The 13866-nt window shown below is 47.9% G+C and overlaps 1 protein-coding gene across 12 annotated transcripts in view; it reads right to left on the bottom strand.

Annotated features, from left to right (window-relative positions):
- PROX1 (prospero homeobox 1) overlaps positions 1 to 13866 on the bottom strand; it is a 141432-nt gene that overhangs the window by 109320 nt on the left and 18246 nt on the right. For 3 of the 12 annotated variants that reach the window (XM_063919066.1, XM_063919068.1, XM_063919067.1), the window contains exon 2: positions 1120 to 1352. The exons of the other annotated variants lie outside the window; for them this stretch is intronic. The gene's annotated coding sequence lies outside the window, so the exon portion shown is untranslated. The remainder of the gene's footprint in view (positions 1 to 1119; positions 1353 to 13866) is intronic. 12 annotated transcript variants of the gene reach the window in all.

The following is a 13866-nucleotide window of genomic DNA, read 5'->3' as shown; positions in this document are numbered from 1 at the left end:
TTATATTAGATATTGACATAAAAACATTTTTACTTTAAAAATTTTTTTTATATAAATAGTCATTTTTTTTTTTTTAAATAGCTTTTTTTTTTATACCACATGACACCGGTGAGACTTGCTACACACGTAACAGAAAAGAAAATACAACTGTCACTATAAAAAAGAGAAACGTGACAGACGGGCCCCAGACAAATTTCAGAAACAACCCATCATGGGCGAGAAGAACAGATCAAGCCTAAAGTATCTTAAACGAAAAAAAAATATATATATATTGCTGCTCAATGCTGTTTCTCGGACACAGATCCCCAGTAAGACTGTTTGGGAGGGGAGACTGCAAAAGTTACAGGGGAAAAGCGCTCAGGGGAGCGCATAGGCTGGCGGAAATGACATATGGGCAATTCATTTATTTAAAAAAAAAAAAAAAATAGATTATCCTTTGAATCAGGTAAAAAGTATTTTGTTTCAACTCTGGCGCCTTTATTTACACCTGCTGCCAATTTAAGAGATGCTTTTTATTGTTAAAATAAAAAAAATTAACAACTAGGTGAGTCTGTGCGCTTGCTCCACGCACCCCCCTCGAGGTAAACTTCTGCTCTGATATTTTTCTTGAAGTGTTCGGAGAATATCGTCGCAATTCTGTGAGCATTATAACGTTACACTTCTGCATGCATAATGTCATTAAAAAAATGTATATCTTAAATGGAAATTCTCTTCAGTAAAATCCATCTGTGTTATTGAATATGGTGAGCTCACAGCAAGAGCACGTCACAAAGAGAGCTCAGCTAATAGTGATGGCATGTGTTATTACTGGGCTAGGCTTGTGACTGAGGACCAGTCTCACAGATCTCTAAATATTTAGCACTTTTAAGCATTTTTTAATGCCAAAAACAAGCTGGCAAATTTCTGCACAAAAAAACAGTGACGGGCGCACTTTTCATCCACACACTATTGTCCCAGCACAGACCTGCGGCAGTGAAAGGGTTATTGTTTTCTAGTAAGTATTGTATCCCACATTGGAAAAAGTTTTACTGTCGGCTTTCATTAGCTGCAAATAGATGGATACTTGCGCATTTATAAAAAATAAAATAAAAACACAGCAAAAACCCCATTAAACCTCACCTTACTTCCTGGACTGGCAATGAATGTCAGCTCTTCAGTCACTAGCACTATTTTCATGAAACGTTCCATTTTTGTATCAAGAGCCTGACACATGGGAACTTGGAGTATTTTACAGAATTATCAGCTCCTGTTTGCGCTTTGTATATACAATATCTGGAGTTGCAGGTATGATCCCTGGTAGTGAATTTTCTCTGTTCTGCATATTACATCGACTCCTCTAATTCCCCTAAAATCTGACAAATTTTTAAAGTGAATTATTTTGCTTATCCCTACACCAGACCTGGCCGTTTGCAATGGCCTTCATACACAGCAGAGGTGTAATAAAGTATTATTTCATTTTGGTAAACAACAGAAAACACCTCTCCTAATCCCAGCATATCACACTCATCTCACAACGCCGTGTCGGATTGTTATTTTTAGAATCCCCATTGGGTGAATTTGAAACCTTTCAGACGAGACCTGCGCCTAGATCTCATCGCATCAACACAATTATCACAAGCTACGACGCAAAATTACTCGTCTAGATTGATTCATATTCTGCATAAAATGTTATTTTAGCTGCTCACGCTCTTCTGTCAATTTCTATTTTGCGACTATGGGGCAGATTCAATTACCTGTGGTGCTTACAACATGGGTAACGCTCACCTGGAGCTATTCAATTATTATTCTGCATTTTTCGCCTGCAGTAAACCCACGGAACACGCGGAATCTATGGTAACAGCAGAATCTACAATCATCCAGCCCCAGGGGGTACTTAGGAGCTGCGAGGAAAAATCCGTGTTGAGTGCACCCTCTGGGGTTTAACATGCAGGGATGTAACATTTAATTGAATAGGTCCAATCTTAATTTTCAAAATTCCCCTATTATAATAATAAGTGTCTGACGCTGTGCTGCAAAATTCATACTCTATACAATGGCCAAATGGTAGATCTGTAACAATAACCCCACCAAATTCTGGATTAAACCTGAACATGAGACTTCTCAGAGTTCTAGTAGTGTCATCAGAGGTGTTTAGCTGATGATGATATAAATATATATTTACATATATCGTACCTGGAATCTCCAACATCCTCCATATAGTCTATTACATTCTTTACTGTATATTTATTCTCCGTTATACTGACACGACAAGTGCATTTTTCCCAGTGTTGTACACAGGATCCTTCAAGTACAGCTCCACTGCCCAAACAAGCTTGCAATCTAATTTCTGTGTCTGGGACACGAGCCGCAAGAAGATGACACTGGGGGAGGCGTGATTCTGAGTTGCACCTCGGTCCACACGTGCAGCTTCCGGCGTAAGCAATTTATAGCAGCTGCGAGTGATTCTATGTGAGATATAACTCAGTGGCTTCTCATCGGCGTTACTAGGTAGGCGCGCCGTGGACATGCAGCCAGAGCTGCGGCCTATTCTGAGTGTTATGTATGCAGAGTGCACGAAAATTCAGTCGCATCTTCTGCACCAGGCGTGGCTGGGTGTAAGCGCCATTACTAGTAATGACGGCTGACCTCGTGGCCAGTGGGGGATCCGCTCTATAGGTCGACAGTAACTAAGTCGACATGGTTTCAGGCCCACATGGTCTCTGGGTCGTCATGTTCTAGGTCGACAGGTCAAAAGGTCGACATGGGTTTTTCACATTTTTTTCTGAACTTTTTCATACTTTACGATCCACGCGGACCACGATTGGGAATAGTAACCTGTGCTGAGCGCAGCGGTAGTGTAACGAGGCACCTTGCCCTCGCTTGCCATGCCTTGGGACGCGGTGCACTAACTGGGGTTCCCGGTCACTGTACGGAGAAAACGACACCAAAAAAAGAATAAAAACTCATGTCGACCTTTTGACCTGTCAAAAACTAGACCATGTCGACCTAGCATCCCTGTTGACCTAGTTACTGTCGACCCAAACATGGTCGACCTAGACACTGTCGAACCTATGAACCACACCCGCCAGGGGGATGGGGGTCTGTCAGACAGCTGCGCAAGACTCACAATGCGCGCAGTTTTTCACATAGGACTCCAGGGGCGGAATGTACTAAAGGAAAAATGCGGTAAAACCCCCGAAAACGTCCAGGGTATCGCCATCTCTGGACCCTATAGAAGCCTATGGGCTTCTTATCGCCGACCGCCGCAACCCGCCACAGACGCCCCCCCTCCCCCTGGCATACCTTCCTCCAGGCAGCTCTGGTACCGGAAGGTAATCTCCTCCTCCCCCTAGCAACGCAGCCGGAGGTCCTTCCGGCTGCAGGGGGGAGGGGGAGGTGCCGGGGGCAGCCTGCTGCTGCTTCCCGGCGTCCAGGCAGTGTGGAGACCCCTGGCAGGTGATGGAGACCCCCCCACAGACCACCTCACAGGTATTGCGGGGGGCCTCCGTCACTGCATTGCGATATTGATCACATATGTTAGTACATATGCGCTCAACATCGTTGCGATTTGCGGCGAGCGGCGGCGATGTATCTTAATACATCCCGCCCCAGGTCTCTGGAGGCGTCTGGGATTACGACCGCGTTACGTGTGACCTAGGGTCGTCAAACAAAAGTTTTCCGCAAGTCAATTTAAAACCAGTCCAACTACTGTATATGTAATCATCACATCCGTGCAACACTCTCCATCAATATCTTCAGCCCGCACGTACATTGCGCAGTGAAGCTTCAATGTGAAGACAATCTACACATCATAAATAGAGTCTGTGCTTCCTCCAAAACAACATCAGCCTCTGCACATCTGCACTGTAAAATGAGATTGTTTGTACAGAATACGGTAGGTGCGTTGTTACGAAGGTAGAGACGCATTAGGGACAAAAACAACACCGGACGGACAATGGACCGCGGGGCAGACAGATCCTTGGCTGTCGGAGAAAATACTATTTCATTTTTCACACAGGAAACTGGCCCTTTAATCTCTAACCTCCCATCCACAGAGGGCGAGTGGGTAGTGTCACAGTGACTGCGATGTGCTTCCTGGTCTGTGTGAGTAAATAATACCACCAGCGCTGTAACCTGACTCAATTGCAGTTGGTGCTTTTTAACAGTAGAGAGCTCTCTCCCATAGTCACAGTGTATAATCCGGCACACCAGGCTCATCGCTCGCCCACTGCCGTGTAGTACAGTGTTTAGGAAACTGACGTAGAAGAGACACGTTTGCTTTGATAATGGGCACTCGACATAGAAATAGGTTTCATGTACAGTATATTAAAGCTAAAGGCCACTGTTTTTCCAAAACAATTAAATATATTATCATCATCTTTTATTCATATAACACTGACATATCGTTCAGGGGATTGTGATACAAATGAAGCGCTGCGACATGCAGGATTAGATAAAGGTGGATCTGCCCAAATGACCTTTCCGTGCAATGCGATGGATGCGGTTTGCGGTTACAGACAGCAAATCACGTCCATAGGCATCGCAGGTTTTGCCTCGCTTCCCATAGAGGTGTACAGGAAAATCTGCAATCCGGGGGCTACCGTAATTGTTTAATACAGAAGGAGCCCTACTCATCTATCTCTTTAATAGGATTAATTGAGCCAGGGCAGTCGGACTTAGGGGGTCATTCCCAGTTGATCGATCACTAGCATTTTTTTGCAGCCGTGCAAACGCTAGGCCGCCTCCCACTGGGAGTGTATTTTAGCTTAGCAGAAGTGTGAACGAAAGGATCGCAGAGCGGCGGCAAATTTTTTTGTGCAGTTTCTGAGTAGCTTCAGTCCTACTCAGCGCTTGCGATCACTTCAGACTGTTTAGTTCCTGTTTTGACGTCACGAACACGCCCTGCCACGCCTGCGTTTCTCCTGGCACGCCTGCGTTTTTTCGATCACTCCCTGAAAAGGTCAGTTGACTCCAAGAAACGCCCCCTTCCTGTCAGTCACTCTGCGGCCAGCAGTGCGACTGAAAAGCCTCGCTAGACTGTGTGTGAAACTACTTCGGCTGTTGTGAAAGTACGTCACGCGTGCGCATTGCGCCGCATACGCATGCGCAGAAGTGCCTTTTTTTGCATCATCGCTGCACAGCGAACGAAAGCAGCTAGCGATCAACTCGGAATGACCACCTTAATCCCCTGCTGTATTGTTCTCTCTGTATTGTATTGCAGCTGAGAACAATAGATGAAAGGCTTATGCTAATAAACCTCGGTGCACCTAGGCGCAGCAGAGAAGCCTAGATGAGCGAAGCTCCATCTGTACATTGTTCTGAACTGACACCCACCTAAGGAGGAAAATAAGATTTTACTTACCGGTAAATCTATTTCTCGTAGTCCGTAGTGGATGCTGGGGACTCCGTAAGGACCATGGGGAATAGACGGGCTCCGCAGGAGACATGGGCACTTTAAGAAAGAATTTAGATTCTGGTGTGCTCTGGCTCCTCCCTCTATGTCCCTCCTCCAGACCTCAGTTAGAGAAACTGTGCCCAGAAGAGCTGACAGTACAAGGAAAGGATTTTGGTAATCCAGGGTAAGACTCATACCAGCCACACCAGTCACACCGTATAACTTGTGATAAACTTACCCAGTCAACAGTATGAACAACAACAGAGCATCAGATCAACCCTGATGCAACATAACATAACCCTTATTTAAGCAATAACTATATACAAGTATTGCAGAAGAAGTCCGCACTTGGGACGGGCGCCCAGCATCCACTACGGACTACGAGAAATAGATTTACCGGTAAGTAAAATCTTATTTTCTCTAACGTCCTAGTGGATGCTGGGGACTCCGTAAGGACCATGGGGATTATACCCAAGCTCCCAAACGGGCGGGAGAGTGCGGATGACTCTGCCGCACCGAATGGGCAAACACAAGGTCCTCCTCAGCCAGGGTATCAAACTTGTAGAACTTTGCAAAAGTGTTTGAACCTGACCAAGTAGCCGCTCGGCAAAGCTGTAATGCCGAGACCCCTCGGGCAGCCGCCCAAGAAGAGCCCACCTTCCTAGTGGAATGGGCCTTAACTGATTTTGGCAGCGGCAATCCAGCCGCAGAATGAGCCTGCTGAATCGTGTTACAGATCCAGCGAGCAATAGTTTGCTTTGAAGCAGGAGCACCAAGCTTGTTGGAAGCATACAGGATAAACAAAGATTCTGTTTTCCTGACCCTAGCCGTCCTGGCTACATAAACCTTCAAAGCCCTGACCACATCAAGTAACTCGGAATCCTCCAAGTCAGTAGTAGCCACAGGCACCACAACAGGTTGGTTTATATGAAAATACAAGAGAGAATGGAGGCTGCGCTAGTGGAGGAAAGAACAATGTAAAACACTCAATAGGTCAATATAAAAATTTATTATAAAACAAATTCTTTAAAAAGCAGGAATTCTGTGCAAGATAATGTGCCAATTATATGCAGAAAAAATAAATTGCCAATGATATGCAAAAGTTGGAGTTTACCCAGAATGTTGGTACAGGATTAATGAAAATTGTTCTCTAGAATCCGTTCCATATTTTGCCCATCAATATGGTATACAGTTATAATCCGGTTTGGAGGATACCTTTTAGATGTTACTGAAGAGAGTCCATGGAAAATGTCCATATACCGCTAGAGGATTGATGCAACGTCTCTTAGGTGTAGAGTACCTCATGCAATGCGGGAATAGGCCGGCGCCTCTCTCGGGCTCCTCCGGATAACTGGTCGGCAAGATGGGCTGGTTCGGGTCCAATTCAGAGATGTCCTGTTCCAACGGGTAAGTACCTGACGCGTTTCGCTGCGTAAACCCTGCAGCTTTTTCAAAGGCTTTTGAAAAAGCTGCAGGGTTTACGCAGGAGGAGGAGGAGCCCGAGAGAGGCGCCGGCCTATTCCCGCATTGCATGAGGTACTCTACACCTAAGAGACGTTGCATCAATCCTCTAGCGGTATATGGACATTTTCCATGGACTCTCTTCAGTAACATCTAAAAGGTATCCTCCAAACCGGATTATAACTGTATACCATATTGATGGGCAAAATATGGAACGGATTCTAGAGAACAATTTTCATTAATCCTGTACCAACATTCTGGGTAAACTCCAACTTTTGCATATCATTGGCAATTTATTTTTTCTGCATATAATTGGCACATTATCTTGCACAGAATTCCTGCTTTTTAAAGAATTTATGTTTTATAATAAATTTTTATATTGACCTATTGAGTGTTTTACATTGTTCTTTCCTCCACTAGCGCAGCCTCCATTCTCTCTTGTATTCTCACTTTGGGAGTGACTCCCCTGTAATATTGGCTGCCGCTTAGCTAACCATCTCGTCTCATAGCGCCCGAATACCTTTGGGTATATTTTACCTTATTTTTGGTTTATATGAAGGGATGAAACCACTTTTGGCAGAAATTGTGGACGGGTCCGCAATTCTGCTCTATCCTCATGGAAAACCAGATAGGGGCTTTTATGTGACAAAGCCGCTAATTCTGACACACGCCTAGCCGAAGCCAATGCTAGTAGCATGACCACCTTCCACGTGAGATATTTCAATTCCACCGTTTTGAGTGGTTCAAACCAGTGGGATTTCAGGAAACTCAACACCACGTTAAGATCCCAAGGTGCCACCGGGGGCACAAAAAGGGGCTGAATACGCAGCACTCCCTTCACAAACGTCTGAACTTCAGGTAGGGAAGCCAGCTCTTTTTGAAAGAAAATGGATAGGGCCGAAATCTGGACCTTAATGGAACCCAATTTTAGGCCCAAAGTCACTCCTGACTGTAGGAAGTGAAGGAAACGGTACAGCTGAAATTCCTCCGTAGGGGCATTCCTGGCCTCACACCAAGCAACATATTTTCGCCATATACGGTGATAATGTTGAGCTGTCACGTCCTTCCTAGCCTTTATCAGCGTAGGAATGACCTCATCTGGAATGCCTTTTTCCGCTTGGATCCGGCGTTCAACCGCCATGCCGTCAAACGCAGCCGCGGTAAGTCTTGGAACAGACAGGGCCCTTGTTGCAACAAGTCCTGTCTTAGAGGAAGAGGCCACGGGTCCTCTGTGAGCATTTCTAGCAGATCTGGATACCAAGTCCTTCTTGGCCAATCCGGAACAATGAGTATTGTTCTCACTCCTCTTTTTCTTATGATTCTCAACACCTTGGGTATGAGAGGAAGAGGAGGAAATACATAGACCGACTGGAACACCCACGGTGTCACCAGGGCGTCTACAGCTATCGCCTGAGGGTCTCTTGACCTGGCGCAATACCTCTGTATTTTCTTGTTGAGGCGGGATGCCATCATGTCCACCTGTGGCAGTTCCCACCGACTTGCAAGCTGTGCGAAGACTTCTTGATGAAGTCCCCACTCCCCCGGGTGGAGGTCGTGCCTGCTGAGGAAGTCTGCTTCCCAGTTGTCTACCCCCGGGATGAACACTGCTGACAGTGCGCTTACACGATTCTCCGCCCAGCGAAGAATTCTGGTGGCTTCCGCCATCGCCACTCTGCTCCTTGTGCCGCCTTGTCGGTTTACATGAGCCACAGCGGTGATGTTGTCTGACTGAATCAGAACAGGTTGACCACGAAGCAGGGCCTCTGCTTGACGTAGGGCGTTGTAAATGGCCCTTAGTTCCAGGATGTTGATGTGAAGGCAAGTCTCCTGACTTGACCACAGACCTTGGAAATTTCTTCCCTGTGTGACTGCTCCCCACCCTCGGAGGCTTGCATCCATGGTCACCAGGACCCAGTCCTGAATGCCGAATCTGCGGCCCTCGAGAAGGTGAGCACTCTGCAGCCACCACAGGAGAGACACCCTGGCCCTGGGGGATAGGGTGATTAACCGATGCATCTGAAGATATGATCCGGACCATTTGTCCAGTAAGTCCCATTGAAAGGTCCTCGCATGGAACCTGCCGAAGGGAATGGCCTCGTACGATGCCACCATCTTTCCCAGGACTCGAGTGCAGTGATGCACTGACACCTGTTTTGGTTTTAATAGGTCCTTGACCAGTGTCATGAGTTCCTGAACCTTCTCTATCGGGAGATAAACCCTTTTCTGGCCTGTGTCCAGAATCATGCCCAGGAAGGGCAGACGAGTCGTAGGAACCAGCTGCGACTTTGGAATTTTCAGAATCCAGCCGCGTTGCAGTAACACTTCCAGAGAACGTGCTACGCTGATCAGCAACTGCTCTCTTGACCTCGCTTTTATGAGGAGATCATCCAAGTATGGGATAATTGTGACCCCTTATTTCCGCAGGAGTACCATCATTTCCGCCATTACCTTGGTAAATATTCTCGGAGCCGTGGAGAGACCAAACGGCAACGTCTGAATTTGGTAATGACAATCCTGTACCACAAATCTGAGGTACGCCTGATGAGGTGGATAAATGGGGACATGAAGGCATGCCTCCTTTATGTCTAAACACCATAAAATCCCCCCCTTCCAGGCTTGCAATGACCGCTCTCAGCGATTCCATCTTGAACCGGAACCTTTTTAGGTACACGTTCAGGGATTTTAAATTCAATATGGGTCTGACCGAACCGTCCGGTTTCGGTACCACAAACATGGTCGAATAATAACCCTTTCCTTGTTGAAGGAGGGGAACCTTGACCACCACCTGTTGAAGATACAATTTGTGAATTGCAGTTAACACTATATCCCTCTCTAAGGGGGAAGCTGGCAGGGCCGACTTGAGGTATCGGTGAGGGGGCATCTCTTCGAATTCCAGCTTGTATACCTGAGACACAACATCTATTGCCCAGGGATTCAACTGTGAGTGAACCCACTTGTGGCTGAAATTTCGGAGACGCGCCCCCACCAGGCCTAGCTCCGCCTGTGGAGCCCCAGCGTCATGCGGTGGATTTAGTGGAAGCCGGGGAGGATTTCTGTTCCTGGGAACTAGCTGTGTTGTGCAGCTTCTTTCCTCTGGCAAGAAAGGACGCACCTCGGACTTTCTTGTTTTTCTGTGATCGAAAGGACTGCATTTGGTAATACGGTGCTTTCTTAGGTTGTGAGGAAACATATGGCAAAAAATTTGACTTCCCAGCCGTAGCTGTGGAGACCAGGTCCGAGAGACCCTCCCCAAACAATTCCTCACCCCTGTAAGGTAAAACCTCCATGTGCCTTTTTGAGTCGGCATCACCTGTCCATTGCAGAGTCCACAGGACCCTTCTGGTAGAAATCGACATAGCATTTATTCTAGAACCTAGTAGGCTAATGTCTCTCTGAGCATCTCTCATATAAAGGACAGCGTCTTTAATATGCCCCAGGGTCATTAATATAGTATCCTTGTCTAAGGTATCAAGTTCCTCAGATAAGGTATCCGTCAATGCTGCTACAGCACTACACACCCAAGCCGACGCGATTGCCGGCCTCAGTAAGGTACCTGAATGTGTACAAATGGACTTCAGGGTAACCTCCTGTTTGCGATCCGCAGCATCTTTGAGGGTAGCCGTATCCTGTGACGGCAGGGCTACCTTCTTGGATAAGCATGTCAAAGCTTTGTCCACCCTCGGGGAGGATTCCCAGCGTAACCTGTGCGTTGGGGGGAAAGGATACGCCATAAGAATCTTTTTGGAAATCTGCTGTTTTTTATCTGGAGATTCCCAAGCCTTTTCACATAACTCATTGAGCTCGTGTGAGGGGGGAAAAGTTACCTGCGGCTTCTTTTCCCCATACATATGTACCCTCTTGTCAGGGACTGGGATTTCCTCTGTGATGTGCAACACATCCTTAATAGCTATAATCATATAACGGATGGATTTAGCCAATTTTGGCTGTAACTTTGCATCATCGTAATCGACACTGGAGTCAGAATCCATGTCGGTATCCGTGTCAATAATTTGGGATAGTGGGCGCTTCTGAGACCCTGTCGGTCTCTGCGACATAGGCTCAGGCATGGGTTGGGACCCTGACTGTCCTGAGGTTTCAGCTTTGTCTAACCTTTTATGCAAGGAATTAACATTATCATTTAAAACCTTCCACATATCCATCCAATCAGGTGTCGGTGCCGTCGGCAGAGACACCACATTCATTTGCTCCCGCTCTGCTTCCACATAGCCTTCCTCATCAGACATGTCGACACAAGCGTACCGACACACCACACACACAGGGAATGCCCTTTTTGAAGACAGTTCCCCCACAAGGCCCTTTGGTGAGACAGAGAGAGAGTATGCCAGCACACACCCCAGCGCTATATAACCCAGGAATAACACAGTAACTTAATGTTAACCCAGTAGCTGCTGTATTTGTGTTTTTAGCGCCTAATTATGTGCCCCCCCCTCTCTTTTTACCCTTTCTCTACCGTGATCTGCAGGGGAGAGCCTGGGGAGCTTCTTCTCAGCGCTCCGCTGGAGAAAAAATGGCGCTGGTGAGTGCTGAGGGAGAAGCCCCGCCCCCTCGACGGCGGGCTTCTGTCCCGCTAAAATACATATCTTTTTGGCGGGGGCTCATACATATATACAGTGCCCAACTGTATATGTTTACTTTTGCCAACAGAGGTCCATATGCTGCCCAGGGTGCCCCCCCCTGCGCCCTGCACCCTTACAGTGACCGGAGTATGTGAGGAGTGTATGGAGCAATGGCGCACAGCTGCAGTGCTGTGCGTTACCTCATGTGAAGAACGGAGTCTTCTGCCGCCGATTTCAAAGTCTTCTTTGCTTCTCATACTCACCCGGCTTCTGTCTTCCGGCTCTGCGAGGGGGACGGCGGCGCGGCTCTGGGATCGGACGACGAGGGTGAGATCCTGTGTACGATCCCTCTGGAGCTAATGGTGTCCAGTAGCCTAAGAAGCAGGACCTATCTTCAGAGAGTAGGGCTGCTTCTCTCCCCTCTGTCCCACGATGCAGGGAGTCTGTTGCCAGCAGAGCTCCCTGAAAATAAAAAACCTAACAAAATACTTTCTTACAGCAAGTTCAGGAGAGCTCACTGAACAGCACCCAGCTCGTCCGGGCACAGATTCAAACTGAGGTCTGGAGGAGGGACATAGAGGGAGGAGCCAGAGCACACCAGAACTAAATTCTTTCTTAAAGTGCCCATGTCTCCTGCGGAGCCCGTCTATTCCCCATGGTCCTTACGGAGTCCCCAGCATCCACTAGGACGTTAGAGAAAGGCTAATGAAAGGCTTATGCTAATAAACCTCGGTGCACCTAGGCGCAGCAGAGAAGCCTAGATGAGCAAAGCTCCATCTGTACATTGTTCTGAACTGACACCCACCTAAGGGGGAAATTCAATTAGAGACTTACTGCGGACTTTTAGCTCCCACGTTAAGTGTACAAATATTCTTATATCTGCCCTCATTCCGAGTTGATCACTAGCTGCCATTGGTCGCTGCGTAGTGATCAGTGAAAAAAACGGCTAATATGCGCAGGCGCGGCGTACGGGTACGAATTCCTTTGTGGTTTTGCACTGGTTCTAGCGATGATCCCAATCGCACAGCCGAATGCAAGGAGATTGACAGGAAGTGGGAGTTTCTGGGTGGCAACTGACCGTTTTCTGGGAGTGTTTGGAAAAAACGCCGGCGTGGCCGGGCGTTTGCTGGGCCGGTATCTGACGTCAATTCCGGGACCTGAGTCGCAGCAATCATCGCACAGGATAAGTAACTACAGGGCTGGTCTTGTTCAGCACAAAATGTGTTTGCTGCCGCGCGGCTGCACAGGCGTTTGCACTTCTGCAAAGCGAAAATACACTCCCCCGTGGGCGGTGACTATGCGTTTGCACGGCTGCTAAAAGTAGCTAGCGAGCGATCAACTCAGAATGAGGGCCTTCAAGCGGCAAGCCCAGCGGCTGAGCCAAGGTAAGTGCCCAGAGCTATGTAATTACCAATTATGGGGGGTCATTCCGAGTTGTTCGCTCGTTGCCGATTTTCGCAACGGAGCGATTAAGGCAAAAATGCGCATGCGCATGGTACGCAGTGCGCATGCGCTAAGTAATTTAGCACAAAACTTAGTAGATTTACTCACGTCCGAACGAAGAATTTTCATTGTTGAAGTGATTGGAGTGTGATTGACAGGAAGTGGGTGTTTCTGGGCGGAAACTGACCGTTTTCTGGGAGTGTGCAGAAAAACGCAAGCGTACCAGGATAAAACGCAGGAGTGGCTGGAACAACGGGGGAGTGGCTGGTCGAACGCAGGGCGTGTTTGTGACGTCAAACTAGGAACGAATCGGGCTGAGCTGATCGCAGTGTAGGAGCTACTCAGAAACTGCTAAGAATTATTTACCGTATATACTCGAGTATAAGTCGACTTTTTCAGCACTTTTTTTTGTGCTGAAAAAGCCTCCTCGGCTTATACTTGAGTCAGCTTTAGGAGGGACACGGAGAGCACAGCGTGCGGCTCTCCTGTGTCCCTCCTGCATCTCCCGCAGCAGCGGCGTCTGTGTGGTAAAGGAAGTGCACGAACCGGCACTTCCTTTAACACACGCGGCTGCCGCTGGAGACGCAGGAGGGACACGGGGGAGCCGCGCGCTGCGCTCTCCGTGTCCCTCCTTCAGAAGACAGCGCGGGAGCGACGGAGGGTAAGTATCTAGCACTGTGGGGCATATCTGGCACACCTGGCACTGTGGGGCATCTGGCACACCTGGCACTGTGGGGCATATCTGGCACACCTGGCACTGTGGGGCATATCTGGCACACCTGGCACTGTGGGGCATATCTGGCACACCTGGCACTGTGGGGCATATCTGGCACACCTGGCACTGTGGGGCATATCTGGCACAGTGGGGCATATCTGGCACACCTGGCACTGTGGGGCACATCTGGCACTGTGGGGCACATCTGGCACTGTGGGGCATATCTGGCGCTGTGTGGCATATCTGGTGCTGTGTGGCATATCTGGCACTGTGGGGCATATCTGGCACATCTGGCA

The sequence above is a fragment of the Pseudophryne corroboree genome, chromosome 4 (assembly GCF_028390025.1).
Source record: "Pseudophryne corroboree isolate aPseCor3 chromosome 4, aPseCor3.hap2, whole genome shotgun sequence".
In the NCBI taxonomy this organism is placed as follows: Eukaryota; Metazoa; Chordata; class Amphibia; order Anura; family Myobatrachidae; genus Pseudophryne; species Pseudophryne corroboree.
Note: the sequence above shows the minus strand (reverse complement) of the source record. Positions and strands in the feature narration are given on the sequence as shown.